The sequence below is a fragment of the Sturnira hondurensis genome, unplaced genomic scaffold, assembly GCF_014824575.4.
Source record: "Sturnira hondurensis isolate 20B ecotype Veracruz unplaced genomic scaffold, ASM1482457v3 Scaffold0009314, whole genome shotgun sequence".
NCBI classification, from domain to species: domain Eukaryota; kingdom Metazoa; phylum Chordata; class Mammalia; order Chiroptera; family Phyllostomidae; genus Sturnira; species Sturnira hondurensis.
This window is the reverse complement of record NW_028081945.1, coordinates 201,624-210,517: the sequence shown is the minus strand read 5'-3', so window position 1 is coordinate 210,517 and position 8,894 is coordinate 201,624. Positions and strand designations below refer to the sequence as shown.

The following is an 8,894-nucleotide window of genomic DNA, read 5'->3' as shown; positions in this document are numbered from 1 at the left end:
CTCCAAAGCCATCTTAGATCCCCCCTGATCCTTTTAATAACTGCTTCCTTGCAGCCCTGGCCAGGTGGCTCACTTGGTTAGAGTGCTATTCCCACACACCAAGGTTGTGGGTTTAATCTCTAGCCAAGGTACATATGCAAGCAACCAATGAATGCATACGAAAGAGGAACAACAAATTGATGTTTCTCTTTCTCTTTCTTCCCCTCTCCTCCTTCCTCTCTCTCTATAATCAATCAATCAATAAAAAAATAACTGCTTCCTTGCTAGCTATACTTTTGTGGGTCTCATGGATTCAAGTCCTGTTGTCTTTCAGTGCTCACTGTTTTGGGGATCTGTATCTCTGGTGGATTCTTTTTTTAAATTAAAGTATAGTTGACATATTGTATGAATTTATATTCATTGCAGGTATATAGTATAGTGATTTATATTTATATACCTTGAGATGTGATCACCCCAATATGTCTAGTAACCATGCCACTGTACAAAGTTATTACAATATTATTGACTGTATTTCCTGTGCAAAAACATGGAATGCATCACAAATTTGCATGTCATCCTTGCACAGGGCCAAGCTAATCTCTGTGTTGTTTTCATTTTTGGAATACATGCTGCTGAAGCATGCCCTTAGGTGGTAGTCTTAAAAGTTGAGGCTCTAAACGTGGGATCCAACCTCTTCACTACAAAGGGTGAATGTAGGGGTTGGGGGTTTCCTCAGATTATATGCTGTTATGGGGTTTATAGAGAGAGTGTCTCATCCTTTCTTACGTGTTTCGATGTGAGTGTTTTCTTGTTTTCTTAGTGAATAGGAGTCACTCAGGTAGTTTCCAGATTTTTTTCAGAGTGAATTGCTCTGTGTGTATCTATCTATTCATCCAGTGTGTCTGTGGGAGGAGCGGGAGCTAAGGAGCCTCTTGGGTTGCCATTTTTTACTGTCCCCGTGGTTTACTTTTGTTCCACCTTTCAAATCACGTGTTGGTGCAGCCAGTGGAAGAACTTAAGTCATATATGTAACTATATCTGTAAGGAAGTTTGACATATGAACCTTTCGTATTTCCAGACTCTGAAAGATTGAAAGGCAACAAGATAGAGGTTTGACATTGATAATAAATGGCAATTTACCAAATCCACCACAACTTATGGGTCAAAAAAAAGAATCATAGTGTAAATTGAAATTTATTTAGAATTGAACAGTATAACACCAAGTATCAGAATTTGTGAAGTGCAGTTAAATGCTACCCAGAAATTGATAGCTTAAATGTTTATATCAGAAAAGAAAGGATCAACCATTATGAGGTAAGATTCCAGCTTCAAAAATTTAATAATAAATCTAGCATATCAAACACAAAGAAAAGTAGTAGTTTAGAAATAAGAATTACTGACCAAATAAAAATATGATCAAGAAGAGAAACAAAACCAAGAACTATTCACAGCAATAAAATTGACTTCAGGCAAAATTATTTCATATAAAAAAGAGATATAAATAAAGAAAAGATGAAAAGGGAAATAGAACTACAGATACTGCAGATGTTATAATAATAAAAGGATGTATGAGCAACCTTTTGTCAATACATCTGAAGACTTAGTTTAAATGATTAAATTCATAGAAAAGTATAACTTTCATTTACCCAGGAATAAATTTTGAAAAGAGTAGTCTTATGATCCTTAAATAACTTAAATCAGTGAACATGATCCCTTAAAGAAAACACCAAGTTCAGAAAGTTTTATAGGTGACTTTCATCAGACTTTCACAGATAAGATAAGCAAATTTTTTCATGGAACTTATTTCAACAATAGCTGGATTTTTAATATAACTGTCCTTATTTTTTATGTGTTGGCAACTGTGGCAGCACTTTCATCAGTGCAGGGAAAACAAAATATTTCTGTAGGCTGGTTTTGGCCCATTGTCCACCGATTCGCAACCTTTGATCTAAACTGAATGGAAAAGAGCTGATCCAAGTTACTGTGCAATTAAATTGAACAGGTTAGGTCTTGCAGTAAGAGAACTGCTAATGGAATTATGAGACACTGACATGCATTTCCAGAGGTGGTGTGGAAATAGTCTTGAAGACTGGTATTCACAGCTGGTTGTAGTATTCCTAGTAAAGCTGAAGCAGAGGGGTGGAAAGATGGCCTCTCTGGGTTGTCTCAGGAACTCATGTGGCTTTCCTAGTAAGTGCAGTTTTCTTTCTTTTTTTAAGTATTAAAATATTTTATTTATATATTTTTAGAAAGAGGGTAAGCGAGGGAGAAAGAGAGGGAGAGAAACATCGATAAGACAGTCATTGAGGTTGCCTCTCGTATGTGCCAAACCTACAACCCAGGCATGTGCCCTGACCAGAAATATAACAGATGACCTTTTGCTTTGTAAAATGATGCCCAACCAACTGAGCCACACTGGTCAGGGCAGTGCAGTTTTCTCAATGCTTTTCTTCTCTGTTACCATCTCATTTAATAGTAAACACATTGATTTGATGCCTCCAGTAAACATTCTGGCTTCAGTGAAAAAAGCATTACAATATTTAAGTCTTCTACAACATCCAATTACTTACCCATCTTTTTATTAAGACGGATAATATATTATAATGATCAATAGCATGGACTTCAGAGTCAGAATGTTTTCATTCAAATTCTGGCTCTACCACTTCATAGCTATGCAACCTCTCCATGCCTTAGTTTTCTCACTAGTAAGATGGGAATAAGGCAGACAGTATCCCTATTCTTCGAGCATTCATATTCTAGTTGTGGGAGACATACAATTAAGAAAAAGATACATAGTATATGACAGCAGATTCTGTTTCCCCATCTTTGAACCTGGACTTGGCCATGTGATTTGGTTTGGTCAATGGAATGAGGCAGAAGTGATGGTCTTCTAGTTCCATACCTGGGTCTCATGAATTTTCGTGTGTTTTCACTTATTTTCTTGTACTTTTGCTACTTCCATGAATGGGTCATGCTGAGACTGGTTTGCTAATCCTAGGGGGATGATCAGTATGGGGAGCTGACCCAAGATGTTTGAGTGAGCCTTGCTGAGGCCAGCAGAATTGCCCACTCAAGCCTGGCCTAGATTAGCCAACTCCCCAGCTTACTGGCAGGTAAGTATGAACTAACAAAATGTTGTTTTAAGCCACTGAGTTTGAGTGTTTTGTTAAACAGCAATAGCTGACCAATAAAAATATTTGTAATGGTCTACTCTGGGTCCTTTGTGCCTATCTCATTAAAATTAATTAGTTACTACTTATTTAATGGAAATTTGATGTTATATAATAAAAATATTAATAAAGTCTCAGGTTATGTGAAAATTTTGAAATGAAGCAAATATTTATACCACCCCCAACCAAATTTTGTCAAGAATCATCTAAGTTCAAGGTTGGCTTGTTGAATGCATTATAAACTGTGCCAGCCTAGTAATGGAAATGCTTGATATTCTTTGCCTGGATCAGCCTTAACTTATTGAGTCTTCCAAAATGTGAGTTTTTTAATTTAATTCTTCATGTAAAATCCAAATGCCTTTGATTATCACTATCTCTACTTAATAGCTGAGGAACCTGAGAGGTAGAGAGGTTGAGATCTCACAGTAAGTGATTACTGCTTTTTGGGAAGACACGCAATGCAGAAGGTTAGTGGGATCCTAGTTGCCTAAAATGTTTTTCCTTTACCACAAGACTCAGTTTATGAATGTATAGTCACTGCAGGTGATTCAAATCAGTTATTTACTTATGTTGAGAGAGGCAGTCCTAGACCATGTGCCCTCTGCTGTCTATAGTTAAATTCTTGAATTTTTAGTGATTCAGGACCTTGGTTTTGCATATTCTCTAAGGTCCTTAATATTTTCAACCCTACATTTAACCTTTCTAGTAACACTATTGTTCTCTAATTCCTGTATCCATAGCTTTTAAATGTTTCCTACCTTATCTATACTCTTTGTCTGTTTGGATTAAAATGTTTAAATTCCTCAGCTCTGTCTTCATCAGTTTGGAATAATGTTTTCACCTCTGTCCTTTGGCTTATGCAAGTTGGACCCTAAATGGGAATCGGGTCATTACTTCCCCCTCACTTGACTTTTTTGGTTCAGCCATAGATTCCTGGCCCTTTGTTGCCCTCTAGTGGCCTCCTGATTTACTGACTCATCTGTATGAGCTGATTAACCTCTACATGTTAGAGCAGTCATAGAGATCAACAGTTTTAAAGGATATATTAATGACCACATTTCATCTCTGACTGGATTCAGCCCCCTTTGTAATACTAAATTATGTGTTTGAAAAATGAACAGTTTTAAATAACTGTGAAGAGAAGTCAACAAATAAGTAAGTCAGCCAACAAATATTTACTGAACACCTCGGTCCCACACACTCTTCTAGACACTAGAACCCAACTGGAAGAATATATAGTTCACTGCATTTCAAACCAGTTCTGCCATAACATTAAAAACAAAACAAAACACACACACAGGTAACTTGCATGACTTACATGAGGAGGAGTTCACATTGCTTATTCTGTAACAGGGTGTAGCCAGGGCCGCCCGAAAGAGGGGTTTGTAATGGGTTCCAGACTTGGGGTGTCCAGGAAATATTGAAAAATATATAGATGTCCTCACCCCATCAAGTCTGAACTGGGGGACACATGGAACAGGGCAATTGAGAGTTATTTTGCATACCAACAGTTTTGCAAATAACCACAAGAACGGTCATTTAACATATCTATAACATTTGACTGATTTCATAGATATGTTAAGTAGCTGGGGCCAAGCTCTGAGCCAGGGGGATGGGAGTGGGAGGCAACTCCCCCTGGTCACAGCTTCCCCAGGAGAGCTTGGAGTGGTTGGCTCCACGCCAGGGGCCACACCTACCCGGACTTACTATGGCAGCCCAGAAAAGCTGGAAAAAATGTGGGAATGCTGGCAGGTGTAGCCAATTGTGGGAGAAGTCCGAAATGGGGATTCAGAAAATTGGTGCCAGGATTTAAACCGAGCAGACAGCCATGTGGGAGGAGCCAAGCAGTTTTGGCCAGGTATGGAACTACGTGGTTTTGGGGGAACCACACAGTTTTGGGGTTCCCTTTGCCATGCAGCTTAGGATGCTGGAAAGCAAATGTAGCAGAATGCAGAGGTCTCTCTTAGCAGTTTGAAAGAATGCAGGAGAGATGTTGCAGGAAGGAAAGGGGTGAAAGGACTCTCGCTGGTGGGCCATGAGAAAGTGCCACGCAGGTTTGGATTAAGAGCTGGAGATCACAGTGATCCTTCTGGGAACTGAGGGAGGCCTGCCTGCCGAGTACGGATTACTGGGAGGACCTGGGGGCTACCAGAGTCACGGACTTCTATTTATTTTCCTGAGATATGGTACCCCTAACTGGGCAAAGAGGGTAAGGAAGGACTGTGTATGTTTGCAGGTGTTTTAAGGGACTTTAGGATTTTAATGAAGACATTAAGTCATTACTCTAAGTCTGTATAATGTTTGAATAAATAGTTCCTTTCCTTTTCACCAATCTTGGGCATTGAGAGCTATAATTCCCTGGTGGTAGGCAAGGCGAACCTAATACAGGGGGACCCTGGGAGAGCGGGGGTCCATTTGGTAACAGTTTCTTGTTGCCCGCAATGGATCTGTTCTGTCATGTTTCAAATCCCAAGTGAATCTGTGCCACTTTTATAATGCTGGCTTGGTTTTTGTAATAAGATCAGAGAAGTCATATACTGGGATAAACAATACAAGATTAATGGCAAACCAGAGTTTCCATAACAAATGTAAAATGAGCAACTTCAGTTTTTCTTTCTTTTTTTAATCCTCACTCAAGGATATGTTTATTGACTTTAGCTAGAGAGGAAGGGGGAGAGAGAAAAACATCAGGTGAGAGAGAAGTGTCCATTGGCTGCTTCTTGTCTGTGCCCCAACCTAGGATAGAACCCACAACATTTTGGTATATAGGATGACACTCCAACCAACTGAGCCACCTGGCCAAGGCAGCAAGTTTAATTTTCTGTAGTGAAAAGTACGAGTCACGGAGTAATCTTTAGGTTAAGGCTTATGTAACAGTATATCATTGCATCTAAAATAGAATTTCACATGAACATTTATGGCAAACTAAGGACCCAATTTTATGATTTGGCTTGAAAGGGCTTCTTCACCAACTTGGCTAATTTTTGTATTTTTGGTGTCTTCAAAATTAGCTATAGGCTTGGTATTTTCGAAGTATTTGCAATAATAATAATTTTATTTTACTTAAAGATCCTTAACCATTTTTGGAACGTGTAGCCTCTGATTTCATCCTAACCAAGGTTGAATCAAGTTTCCAAAGTTTATAATTTTCTTTTTTTACGTAGACACTGATGGACAAAGTTGCTGACCACCAACCTTAAGGAGTTTACAGCCTTATAGGAGAGAGAGCTGATGAGCATGAATATAGATACTTAAACCCAGGGGAGCTGTGGCTGGGTGAGAGTCAGTCATCTGCCTCCACCAATCAGTCAGATCTAGTCAACCCCCATGGATTTTCCCTGCCTCCATCTCTAGTTCCTTCTATGTCCAAGGAGAATTTTGAAAATACTACTTGATTTAACACCTGAAGCAGTAGAGGCAGCAGCTATTATTTCTTACAGGCACCTACTGACCCTGGCTGGCTTCACCTGGCCCTGAGTCATGGAGGGACTGGAAATGTGGTGACAGGTGCTGCTAGGTAGGTCACCTCTTCAGGCCATTCCTGAGGACATGCAACCTCTTCCTAGGAACTCAGAGCTTAAAACCCTTTCTAGAAGGTCAGAAACTTGTGTGAGTTTGTCTCTGCCAGTTTGGGAGAGGGAGGGGAAGGAATCCATCCCAAGACATGCTGGGCACTCACCCTTCTGTCCCTTCTTTCAAGGTCCCTCCCGTGAAGCCTGACACCAGGGGGCAGACCCAGGTTTTGGGGGGCCTGAAGCTTATATAGTGTGTGTGTTTATACTATAAAGAAAAAGACCACAAAATTAGAAATAAAAACTAGATGTGAAAGTGGATATTTAGAATAAAAAAGTGGTCATAAAAATTTTAAAAAGTTTAAGCTAATAAATACCAGAAATGTCACAAAAATCAGCAATAGAACAAAATTCATCAACTGCTCAATGCTCCTCTAGAATGCTTATTTTCCTGTATTTCTGGCTGCATACTCTTTGAGCACATCTTAATGTGTAAAAGACTTTGTGATGTCATTGTATAAGAGATGACAGAAGGGTAGTGGTGTGGATTGGACGTTCGTGTCCTCTTCCCCCCAATTCACGTGTTAAAGCCTGATCTCCAATGTGATGGTGTTTGGAAGGGACGCCTTTGGTATGTGATTAGATCACAAGTTCAGAGCCCTCGTGAATGTCATTAGAGCCCTACTAAGGAGCCTCCAGAGGGCTGTCTTGCCTTTCTACCACCTGGGGACAGAGCTTGAAGATGGGGGTCTGTGAACAGGAAGCAGGCTCTCACCATACACTCAGCCTTCAGGACAGTGAGAAATGTTTGCTGTTTAAGCCATTGAGCCTATGGTGTAGTAGCTTGAATGGACGAAGACAGATAAATACACCTTTCCTTTTAGCATGGTTTGATCCAAATTCTTTTTTTAACTTCTAAAATTTTAGAAAAGTTACTTTCAGCTTCATAGTACATTATTGGTAATGCGATTTAGAAGTTTAGAATAAACTTGTAAAAGTTGGGAAATCCTCAAATAAATTTTTTCATGATGAATTATGAAAGTTGGAAGAATTTCCCATAGTCTAGTTTCTGGGCCCATGCATTTCAAGTTTAGTTTCTCCTTACCTAGCCACATACTTCCAAGCTGGCTACGATAGGACATGTTCATATTGTTATCTAACAAAAACAGAGGTTCGGCTGCCTGTTACCACAAAAAGCCAGACTCCTGAGGCAGGTGCTTGTGCAAATGGAAACAGGTTTGTTCAGGTACTGTACAACCTGAGAGAATGGCGGACTCCCATCTCAAAGACCATCTGAATCCGCCTGCTCAAGCCCATAGTTCTTGTAAGGATACAGAGGGGAGGGCTTTTTCCTCACCCAGTTATTTTTCTAGCTTTTGGCACATTTGGGGCCATATTCATTCATCTTTCCAACTTTTGGTCCACCTATCCATTCACATCTATAGCTTTCACACGCTTAGTGTAAGAACCTCCCTCAGCTACCATTTTGGCCATTGGGCGAAACTCCCCTGGCACTCCAACTGAAGGTTTTATGGCAACAATCTGGTTCAAAACAAAACAAAAAAACCCCCACCTCTGACAGGGCCCCTGGGTCATGACCTTGGATAGGTAGTCACAGTGGATGGTAGGAATATTCCTGGAAGACATTTTTACACCAGGACAGCTAACTACAGCTTTAGCCCTATTTGAAAGTAACTGTAAACCACACAAATATATCCCACTGAACTCAACCAACTTCTCTTTACACAGGTACCTCACAATCCTGTGTCCTGCCAGTCCAACACAACTGGCAGGAGGACAAATAGGAAGGAGAGAAAGTCAGAATGGAAAGAGACAGTGTTCTTAACCAGTTGCAGCTCAAATGTCTTACAAATTTTACAAAAACATGTCACCATGTAGTAACAAACCCATTACTAGGCCCCTTTCCAGGGCCTGGCAGGGGTCCATGCAGGTGAGCAGCCTGAAGCTTAAGATTCATTTTATTCATGGTAAATGTTTGGCTGCCCTTCGCTCCCAGTGAGGAGCACTTTCTTTAACCAGGAAAGCTTTTTCATCAGCTCTTTAGTATGGGAAGAATTTCTCTCTGCTGGTCTCCTTCAAATCCTTTCATGTCTGCTCCTCAGCTCTGGCATTGAGTCCCCCCCACCCCTCTACCAACACCACCTCTAACCCCAACAACTCTTTTCAGGCCTGTTTCACTGGGACTCCCCACAGCATCTTACCATTTTAAGCG

The 8,894-nt window shown here is 40.2% G+C and overlaps 1 long non-coding RNA gene and 1 pseudogene across 1 annotated transcript; one reads left to right on the top strand and one right to left on the bottom strand.

Annotated features, from left to right (window-relative positions):
- Positions 1-520: 520 nt before the first annotated feature.
- On the bottom strand, positions 521-620 carry LOC118994453 (uncharacterized; annotated as a pseudogene).
- A 2,362-nt stretch (positions 621-2,982) lies between these two features.
- On the top strand, positions 2,983-8,606 carry LOC118994402 (uncharacterized). Its single transcript, XR_005068041.1, has 3 exons — positions 2,983-3,092; positions 6,590-6,666; positions 8,411-8,606. It is a non-coding gene; the product is annotated as an uncharacterized LOC118994402 (long non-coding RNA).
- The last annotated feature ends 288 nt before the right edge of the window (positions 8,607-8,894 follow it).